At 42.3% G+C, this 10,975-nt stretch overlaps 2 pseudogenes; one reads left to right on the top strand and one right to left on the bottom strand.

The window, feature by feature from the left end:
- Nucleotides 1–1,066: 1,066 nt before the first annotated feature.
- Nucleotides 1,067–5,876, bottom strand: LOC122229353 (annotated as a pseudogene).
- Nucleotides 5,877–8,362: 2,486 nt separating this feature from the next.
- On the top strand, nucleotides 8,363–9,784 carry LOC122229354 (annotated as a pseudogene).
- Nucleotides 9,785–10,975: the final 1,191 nt, after the last annotated feature.

A 10,975-nucleotide genomic window follows, 5' to 3' on the forward strand; every position in this document is an offset into this window, starting at 1 on the left:
CCCTGCTGAGGTTTTTTTTAGGTGTAATCTGGAGGGCTGGGGCTGCAGCATGTGTTTATGTAGACTCTGTAGGAGTCTCTATGAGGGAGGAAAATTGGATATAGAGGCTCTGGTCAGTATGAATCAGCGAGGAAGAACTCTAGCTCCCCACACCTCAAAAATAATTCCCTCGTGCATCCCACCAATCAGAGATTCATTTGGAATAACAGGTTCTGCTGAAAACTGCAATGCAAGTTAAGACTCCTACCACCAGTGTGAATTGGTTTTAACCAGGCATTTTCATTGCCTCTCCTCTAACACCTAGCTGAGGAGATGAAATAGTTAGTGGGCTCGTTTGGAGGAGGAGATAGTATGGAAAGGGGGCTGACCAGGGGAAAATGCCGAAGCGGGATGCTTCGGAAAGCTGCAAACAGTGTCTTAGCTCTTGGAGTTTGGGGAAGAGAGGCAGAGAGAGGAGAAGTGATCAAGGCCCCAGAAAGAAAAGGATGCAGTGGCCAAAACGGATGTTGACCACGCAGTAATGGTAGCAGGAATCCCGCTTAGCATGTCACCAAGTAACGTGTAGGTCATGGTCCCGGAATTGTCTGCCTTGAAGAATTACCTGGCTTGTTTCTCTCAAAGAATGAACTCTCTCAATGATATGTATATATCAATGTTCATCTTGGGATAAAGTATACCTATGTTATTGATCAGTGAACACTTAATTAAACATATAACGTTCCTGACACCTTTGCTGTGCCAGCTGACACTTGTCTAGGATCTTACCCCCTGGAACTTAATTTCTCAACAACGTTTGCAGAGTACTTTGACAAAAGTAACTTCCACTGAACTTTAAAAATAAAAGGAACAAATTCCGGAGCAACCAACTGAATAATTCTGTTACAGGAACCATCACTATAAATGGCTCATTTATCTAAATGGCATTCAGTCTCACATGGGCATTCAGGAATTTTAAGACAGACAATGGCTATTTCTCCAAACCCTAAAAATTCCATAAGATAGGGGCAGCAGGCAGAAAGCTTTTGTTCTTGTCAAAATCAGTCTCGACTTCAGTGTATTGTGGTAGCTACATGTCATTGTCATATTCTTGTCCACTCAGGCAGATGCCTTTGGTCCACGTAGCCACAATTCTAGAACAAGGAACCTTTACAGTATAAACCAAACAGCTGAAGAGTGTACAGATCAGAGCTCAGAATTAGAAAGAGAGGCACCTGGCTGACTCAGTTGGTAGAGCAGGTGACTCTTGATCTTGGGGTCGTGAGTTCAAGCCCCGTGTTAGGTGTAGAGATTACTTCAAAATCAAATTTAAAAAGTAGGAAGAAAGGAGCCAAGAAATGGCTTGGAGGAACTGGGCCTTGCTGAGGGCTTTATGGGGAGGGAGAGAAAGAGAGAAAATCTGTAGGGAATGAATAATAGGGCACAGCAGGCAAATATTCTTGCTCCCCGCTTTTCCCCAATAGTCTCTCAGGGTGACTTATTAGAGGAAATAGACTCTTTTGGGGGAGAAATAAAGACCTTTATACAATGCCGGTAAATACATTTATGGGCCATCTGAGTCCACTTTCTCTGTCATTGCCTTTATTCAGGTGTATGTCATCTGTGCTCTGGACAGCTACAACCATCCTGTGGCCTCGCCCTGAGCCTTCAGAGTCGTCTCCTACTCTACCACAGGGAAGTTTTTTCTAAAATGCAAGTATTATTGTTTGACAGCCCTGCTTAAAAGCTTTCAGTGACTTTTTCTTTTCTGTGGACTATATCACAAGGTTTATAGCATTAAGAAGCTTCATATTCTTTTCCTCCAACCTTATTAGTTCTAGCTTCATGGAATTTTTATAATTCATGTCTAGGCTTTCTTACGCATGCCTGAAAAACCACTGCTCTACCTTCCAGAGGCAAAATCAGGAATTTTTTTCATCTTTGGAAGCCCAGTCCTCATAGCCGTACCTCCTAATTCCAAAAAGTTGAAGTGAGTATATTCACTGAGGTTGCCGCTCTACCTAGCATACATATCTAACTGCATTTTTTCCTACAACCTACTGCAATTGTTTTTGCATTTATCGCACATGCTAGATTTTCACCTTCTTCGAGGTTAATATCTCATTGATTTATTTTTGTAGCTGTAACACATGGCACATAATAAGTGCTTAACAATTGTCTATTGGATCAATGAGTGAACTGTTCATGCTTAAATCCCAGTATTTAGTTAGTAGCTCTATAAGTGAAGCTAAAGACTATTTGCCTGAAGTCAGCCCAGTCCTGGGCTGGGTCCCTGTGGGGGTTGGGAAGTGAGGGAACACTGGCTGGAGAGAAGGGTTCATTCAATACAGATGTGGGTTCATTTTTTAAGGAAAAAACAAACAATAGCTGGTGGGAGCGTCATTATGACTGATTGGGAGAGATTCATGATATGGAAAAATAATTACTGTTAGGTTAAGTAATGGGAACGGGAAATATATCATAGTAGAGGCAGCCATGCGCATGTTTTTGGATCGGGATGAAATATATGGAAATAGCAGAATTAGGTAAACATGAGTTGGTTCTCAACCATATGGAGAAGGAGACAGGTGGCATCTGGGATGAGTTTGTGTAGAGAACAAAGACCGTGATCCTTTTTTTTTTATGTCTGATCTTATTTGTTACTCTTAGAAAATTTTGGGTTTTTCTTAAGTTTTTAGAAAATGTTTATTTATTTTTGAGAGAGAAAGAGGGAGGCAGAGGCCGAGAGAGAAGGAGAGAAAGGATCTGAAGCAGGGTCTGTGCTAACAGCAAAGAGCCCTATGTGGGGCTCAAACTCATGAACCATGAGATCATGCCCTGAGCTGAAGTCGGACACTCAATGGCTGAGCCACCCAGGCACCCTGAAAAGTCTCGTTTTTGACTGGATTCAGACTTAAAGGTAGAAGCTCTCAGGGAGGACAGCTCCTGTCTCTTGGCAATCTGTCCCTGGCATTTTTCTTTGGCCTTCTTTATTCTCTTGGCCAGAAATTTAGCATATTCTGCAGTGTCTTCCTTATTTTACTTCGTATGCTGTTTCTTCAGAGAAATGCGCCATTTGTGGTAGATTACGTACGGAGTAACAAGATGCTGACTCTTGGGCACTTTGGTTGTAGGTTTCTTACCTTCTTTATTTAGGGGCTTTCTCACAACATACTGGTGGACATCGTCTTCTTTAGAGGGACTGAAAAGTTTGTGGCTTCTGCTAGCTTTTTTAGGTGAGCTCTTTAGGGGCTCTTTAGGGGCTCTTTAGGCCCCAGGTGATTAGGCCCCGTAGTATCAGTGGTCCAGGAATGTCCTTCTTGCCTTTTGTACAAGGACCAAGTTGAGAACATTGAGATTGGCATTCACAGTGCAACCCCAGACAGATTTGTGCTTTCTTTCTCCAGTCCTCCTTCGTCTGTATGAGGAATGCCCCTTACTCAGCAGCAGGTGGACATGGCCGTGGGTCAAGACACCCTGCCTCATGGAGAAGCCTGGTTTGTCATTGCCACCACTAAGTCGGACCGTGTAACCCTTCCGCTCTTCACCCACAGCATCAGCAGCAACTTCTGTGGCCATTCGCTTCTTATAAAAGCTACGGGGTTTGCATTCATCATCCACATTGATGAGTTTCTGGCAGCCAGTAGCTGGAAAAGAGTTGTTCAGCTTCTTCCCAAAGCAGCCTGCCGCCTCTGAGGTGCCACAACAAAGAGCGACTGTGATCCTATTTTTTTACCGCATCAGGACTCTCCTCCCCAAATATGAGGAACCTCCTCACACTATGCAGCAATGTCTCGGTGACGATGAGCAATAAAGGTTCATGAATTTTCTATTTATCGGTGCTGTAACAGCTGCTACAGTTAGAGGCTCACAGCTTGGTACCTCAGCAGTGTACAACTTTCTGACCCAGTGTGTAGCTCTTCAAAAGATATTTTATAATGAAAATTTTCAAACACACAAAATAGACAGATTTTACCCATGTGTGCATGACCTAGTTTTAACAAATATCCATGTTTTGTGGTCCTTTTTAATGACATATTTTAAAGCAAATTCTAGACTCATATTGCTTCAGACATCAGTATGTCATGATGTGTCTCTAACTGATAAAGATATCAAAAATAATATAACCACCGAGCCATTTTCACATCCAGGGTTGCTTTAAACACGTGCCAGGACTTATTCCCTTCCTTTCCCCTCATCCCACTCGTCTGTCAGGCTGTACATACTGGGCCCCATTATGCCCGAGCTTTGTCTTTCTGGGGGAGGAACCAGCCATTGTACCCATTCTCGTGTGCGAGCAGTCTTCCATTTGCAAAACACCATCTATGAAGAATGAAGTTTCCTGGCATTTGCCTTTGTTCAGCCCGTACCTGATATTTTAATTAGCAAAAAGATGTATTCAATCTGCACACTAATCTAGCACTGTTTCGTGTCACCTCTCCCTGATATGACAAAAAGGTTCACTTTTAAAAATCAGAGAGTGCATTTAAAGACCTTAGAGGAGGAAAGAACGTGGAGAGATAGTAGGGAATTTCAATTTATCAGAACTTCTGTTTTGATTTTTAGTTCAGAAGCCAGGGTCTTGAGATTTACATCTTAACCATGAGAGGATGCTTTTAGAAGTTTTATAAGTGATGTTTAGGATAATGATAATAATCACTTTTGCAATTTATTTTTCTTAAGAAAGCCGGTGGGAATGAATCCCTTGTTGAGAGTATAGTATGGAGTTTCTAGACTAGCCCACAAACTCCATCAGAGCACATATCTAATTATCTTGTACATTGCACTGGTGATTGCCCCTGGTGTTCTGCAAGTTCTAAGCATAGTAATTTCCCTGTGAGTGTATGTTGAATGAACAAAGATAATGTACAGTTTTTCCTCCATTTAAGATGTCATGTTAGCGAGGCTGAGATCTAGCAAGATCTATGAACTATTCCTTTCCCTCCAGCAGAAGCCACAGATGTTGACTTCATCCTGTGCTCCTGACTCATCTCCTCCCTGGTCTTTGGTTTGGATTGTATCTCTCCTTCACAGCTTCTCTGGTAAGCAGCTGCCATCCTTTATTAGCACATGACTGACCCAGCATCTGTGCTTTCTTACTGAATACAGAGCAGGGAGAGAAAAACAAGAACTCTCCCATTTCCACTCTACCACAAGCTTATCTTTAGGGTGGGATGATGTGGGTACCAAGAGGGAGAAAGAGAATGAAGTGGGTGGAGACATTTGAGTGGTTTGTGTAAGAGATTAAGCAGCGATTGCAAATGGGAGTCATGGTTATGGGCCACGCTGTCCTCCTGAGTTTTTAAGATCAGAGGGCACCATTTACTGTTATATCAGAAATGAGGTGGTCCTCGCATGGGGATTTTTCTACTTTTTAGAGAAAAATTGCTCTCATTTGTTGGTAACATGTAGGGATAGAAAGGAAGAAGTCTGTTAGTTTCAATGATTGCATCTGCATAGTTTCTCTTGCATTCCTAGGCCTTTGTTGGTAAAACCTGCACGAAGATGTTTGCATGGATGAACACCTGCCAGTTCAGATCATTTGGCTTTTTTTTTTTTTCTGAAGGTGTGAGAAGATGGGTTGAAGGGTGACTGGGTGGGAATGGCTTGTAAAGAAGACCTGTTAACTGTAAATTTTGGAGAAATGAATCGTGACTTTGTTGCTTTACTTCATTTATACAAATTTACAAACAAGATATGGTTTCAGGAAAACTGGCAGCAAAAAAAGAAAAAAAAAAAGAAAATATGACTCCTAGCTTTTGCATCATACCTTTTTTAGACTCTTCATCTTCACTATTTGTAGTTGCTGGTCTAATAACTTTAATAGTTGCTGGTTTAAGTCTGTTAACCAGGGTATGCTGATTGCAGTGACCAGCAGACCTCAAATATGTTTCAAACATAATAGAAGCTTATTTTTTGTTAATGTAATAGTAATGGGAATGTGCACAAGTGAGCACATAGCACTCCTCTACTGTCATTTAGGGACACAGGCTAACCAAGGCTCTGCCATGGAGAGGCTTTGAAATGTTCCCAGGTTTTCTTTTTCTTTCTCCTTTCTAGTTTGTATAGAAAAGAGCAAATTTGTGTGAACTTTGGAAGTGGGATACATAATTTCTCCTTGTATTCCCTGGGTTAGAATTCAGTTGCATGGGCATATCTGACTTCAAAGGAGTCTGAATAATGTACTTATCTAACGTAGGTTCTCTAGAAAGTAGAATCTGAGGCAAGGACTAGGTGTTGATGTTTTTTATGAGAGATACGAGTCCAGGGCAGCAAGAGTGAGAGAAAAGGGAAGTGAGGCAGGGAAGGATGGTAAGCAGGGCGAGGTAACATACAGGCTATTACTTCACAGGAAGTTGAAAGAGATAGCAAGTCACTTAGCAGGTCAACCCACTTGGCCAGGCTGCATGGTGAAATCACTACTGAGAACGTTCCATTGGAGGGAGAAAAGGAAAGAGAACTTATCTACCTGGTTCTTTTCCATCTCTTTGCTCTTCCTGGTCAAGGTTTGCACCACAGTTTGCCCTTCAGCACTACTGGTGTGCACCGTCCAGCATCTTCAGCAGCTTCTTAGAAGCCAGAACAAATGCTCTTTGGGATGGCATTTCATCTGAATCTCAGTTAGAAAGAGGCAGGAGAATATGGGGACTCCAGTGTGGCTGGTTGGTCTCAAGTAACAAAAATTCTGAGTCTGTTGGTTGTGATGGCAGCTGTCTGGGGGATAAGTGAAGCCAGTACAATCTGCAAATTGCAAAAAAGGGGTCTTACAGTCTGCCCCTTGCACCATCGAGATCCGTTTATGACCTCTAGTTGTATCTAGTTCACAAACTAAAATATGGGACATTTGTTTGTTTGTTTGTTAGAACAAGAGGACATCTTCCTGGAAAGTAGAGGTACAAGTCCAACCAGTCACAGAGTCACTTTCAAGGTGCATTTTCCTAGAAGAGATAAGGCAGGAAGGTCAGTGAAAAGCTACTACTGCTTCTTCAGTGGGTCCTGAGGCTGTAATACTTAACATTTTTCTCCTCCACCATCCAGTATAGAGTTCCTCACCTTGTGCAAGTACTCTCACTGGTATGCTTGCCTAGTGGGGTGACCCAAACCTTTACTGAGGATTTTAAGTCCTTTGTTGTCCTGTGTTACTGGGTAATAGTTGTTCTAATTGGCCAATGACAGTTAGTAGTGATACTGTTCTGAATAATAGTAAGTATTCACGATAACCACACTTCCGGTTTTGTGGAGGAAGAATTTATTGATTATAAGGGAAAGGGAATATAAGGAATTAAACAATTATATAGTCAACATATAGAGGGAGAGAAGTACAGAGAAGAACAAAGAAGGCTTAATGCATCAAATCAAGTACTTAACAACATCCAAACTTCTGACTGGGGAAGCCCCGCATTGAACAGCCCGGTTGGAGTCCCGATTGAGGGGACAATCCGGATTGTGATTTATGGTTAGTCATTAAGTTTGCCTATGTGCAGTCCTGAGCGAGCTGCATTTTTGGTTTCTTTTATTATATCTCACAGTTCTAAGAGTCTGGGCATCTGCATATTCCTGTTCCCCACCTAATCCATTCCAGGGGGCCAGCCTGGTCTGGCTCAAGTTGGTGAGGCATGGTAATCCCACTTGGCGTCAGGAACAGAAGGGCCAGTTCTGATCCCCAGGCCAGATATGGAGTACAAGCCAACAAAGTGCCCCCCTTGATTGTGTATATGTGGCTCTGGGAAAAAATGCATGACAAGTCACATAAACAATTTCTGTACAAAACACATACTAAGAGATGTCTTAGTGAATGTCTGTATTTTTACATATTGTGTAGAAGCAACCCTAAGATCTCATGGTAATCAAGGTTGATTATCTCAGCCAGTACATTAACTCCTTTCTGTGATCACTTCCATGGAGAATTCAGGCTATCCAAGTGGTAGGTACAGCTTCTGGTTCAGTGGAACCACCGTTGCATCCCCTGGCAAGTGTTCCTCTTTTGGGAATTAGAACCTAGGAGCCTAGGGTTATGGAACTGAAAGCACAAATGCCACAAGTGGTCTACAGAGGGTGATGATAAGAGGGGACACTCATATTCCTCTTTGTTCTTGTACTTTTGTATTCAAGTTATTGGAGACATAGTACCACATGTCAAGTATTGGTGTAGCATCTACACTGCATCCTGGAGGTCAGAGTCTCAAGTCTTCGGTGTATTGTTCCTAAGCAGGCACCCTAGCTGAACCTTTAACAGATCATTCCGCTATTTTTTTTTCTTTTTTTGCATGGCTGCTTCTGAGTGATAAACCCATTTGTTAGAAGGGCATGGATGATCTTAAGAATATACCCTATAATCAACAACAAAGCGGACAGGTTCTCTTACATTGGCTACTTAAGAGTCACGATGTTGGAAGCAACAACCTCTCCTTTTCCTCTCTGCCATCTGCTTGGCAGCTGCAAAGCAACAACTGTGTGTGAATGCATCTCCGTTCGTGTTGGCCAGGCTGGTGCTCAGATTGGCAATGCCGGCTGGGAGCTCTATTGCCTGGAACACGGCATTCAGCCTGATGGGTAGGTGCCAAGTGACAAGACCACTGGGGGAGGAGATGACTCCTTAAACACCTTCTTCAGTGAGACAGGTTCTGGCAAGCATGTGCCCAGGACAGTGTTTGTAGAGCTGGAATCCACTGTCACTGATGAAGTTCACAGTGGCACCTACCACCAGCTCTTCCACCCCGAGCAGCTCATCACAGGCAAGGAAGATGCTGCCAATAACTATGACCAAGGGCACTACACCATTGGCAAGACGATCATTGACCTTGTCTTGGATTGAATTCAGAAACTGGCTGGCCAGTAAGCAGGTCTTCAAGAGCTGCTTACTTTTCCGCAGATTTGGAAGGGGAACTATTTCTGGGTTCACCTCCCTGCTGATGGAACTTCTCTTTGTGGATTATGGCAAGAAGTCAAAGCTGGAGTTCTCCATTTTTCTGCCCCCCCCCCCCCAGGTTTCCACAGCTGTAGCTGAGCCCTACAACTCCATCCTCACTACCCACACCACCCTGCAGCAGTCTGATTGTACCTTCATGGCAGACAATGAGGCCATCTATGACATCTGTTGTAGGAGCCTCGATATTGAACACCCAACCTATACTAACCTAAATAGGTTGATAGGTCAGATTATGTCCTCCATCACTGCTTCCCTCAGATTTCATGGAGCCCTGAATGTTGATCTGACAGAATTCCAGATCACCCTGGGGCCCTATTCCCACATCTACTTCCCTCTGGCCACATATGCCCCTGTCATTTCTACTGAGAAAGCCCACCATGAACAGCTTTCTGTTGCAGAGATCACCAATGCATGCTCTGAGCCAGCCAACCAGATGGTGAAATGTGACCTTCGCCATGGTAAACACATGGCTTATTGCCTGTTGTACCATGGTGATGTGGTTCCCAAAGATGTAAATGCTGCCATTGCCACCATCAGGACCAAGAGTATCATCCAGTTTGTGAATTGGTGCCCCACTGGCTTCCAAGATGGCTTAATTACCAGCCTTCCCCTGTGGTACCTGGTGGAGACCTGGCCACCAAGGTACAGCAAGATGTGTGCATGCTGAGCAACACCACAGCCATTGCTGAGGCCTGGGCTCTCCTGGACCACAAGTTTGACCTGATGTATGCCAAGCATGCCTTTGTTTACTGGTATGTGGATGAGGGCATGGAGGAAGGAGAGTTTTCTGAGGACATGGTTGCCCTTGAGAAGGATTATGAGGAAGTTAGTATGGATTCTGTTGAAGGAGAGGGTGAAGAAGAAGGAGAGGAGTACTAAAGTTAAAAATATCACAAAGGACCAGTTTTACAGGGAAGCTTATTCTGCTTTGAACATTGAAAATTGTGCTCTGATCAGTTAATTTGTATGTGGCAGTGTATACTCTCGTATACAGTTATTGATCAATGCTTTAAAACACAACACTTTGTTACAGATCCAAGCTATCCATTTCTCTGATGGGTTTGAATGAAGTATTCCCTGTCTTAAATGAAAAAAGAAAAGAAAAGAAAAAGGATAACACAAAACAGGGTGTGTCGATAATTTTATAAGCCTAACTAAGCTTTATGTGAAGAATCTGAATACTGTACTCTTAGCAGAGAAACATACTATGTTTTGTTATCGGATAGAAACGTAAGAGATCAACTAATTCTACTGCCCCATTTTACAAAAGAAAATGGAGGCCCAGATGGAAAAGAGTGGCTTACTGTGGGGTAATAGCTAATTAACGGATGAATTTGTGCTGCATCCAGGTTTTTTGACTTCTAGGTCCTTGAAAATTTCATTCTATAACATCATCTTTAAAGCAAACAAACAAACAAAACATGGGTTCATCTTTTGAAATTTCAAAGTGGATTTTTAGATGCAAATTGGATTAGTTTCGAGGTTGCAATTATCTTTGTTTATCCTTTGCCACAATAGATAGTAGAATTGTGGGGATTTTTTTGGTTGTTGTTCCTGGAAGTGGTACAGTTGTCCATGGGGAAGCAAGGGAAACATTTGTCTTCAGGCAATAATTACTTTCCACTCTTTCAGGGCTTTGTTGAAATCTCACCTCCTCCAGCAAGCCTTCCCTACATTCTTTAGTTTATGGCAAACTTCTCTTAATTCCCACGGGAACTATTGGCCATCTTTTTGTTATTTTTACTGTAAAACAATTATTACAAGATCACAAGAAAATAAATGAAAAGAAAAAAACTAACATTCTGTCATTTCAACAAATTAAACCATTTTCATTTTTCACAATTACATTCAGCATTTTGTATGCATATATAATTTGTATGCCACTGGATATTTTTGTAATCATGGCATAGATATATATTTGTAGTCGTTTCCTCATTTGGCAATGCATGATCACTTTTTCAAGTTGCTACATGATTTTCATAATTTTATTTTGAATAGCATTACTCATTACCTTTTGGATATTTCATAGGAATATTGTAATTAACATGTCTGAGTGGACTCAGCTTTTCC

Source organism: Panthera leo, chromosome C2 (assembly GCF_018350215.1).
Source record: "Panthera leo isolate Ple1 chromosome C2, P.leo_Ple1_pat1.1, whole genome shotgun sequence".
In the NCBI taxonomy this organism is placed as follows: Eukaryota; Metazoa; Chordata; class Mammalia; order Carnivora; family Felidae; genus Panthera; species Panthera leo.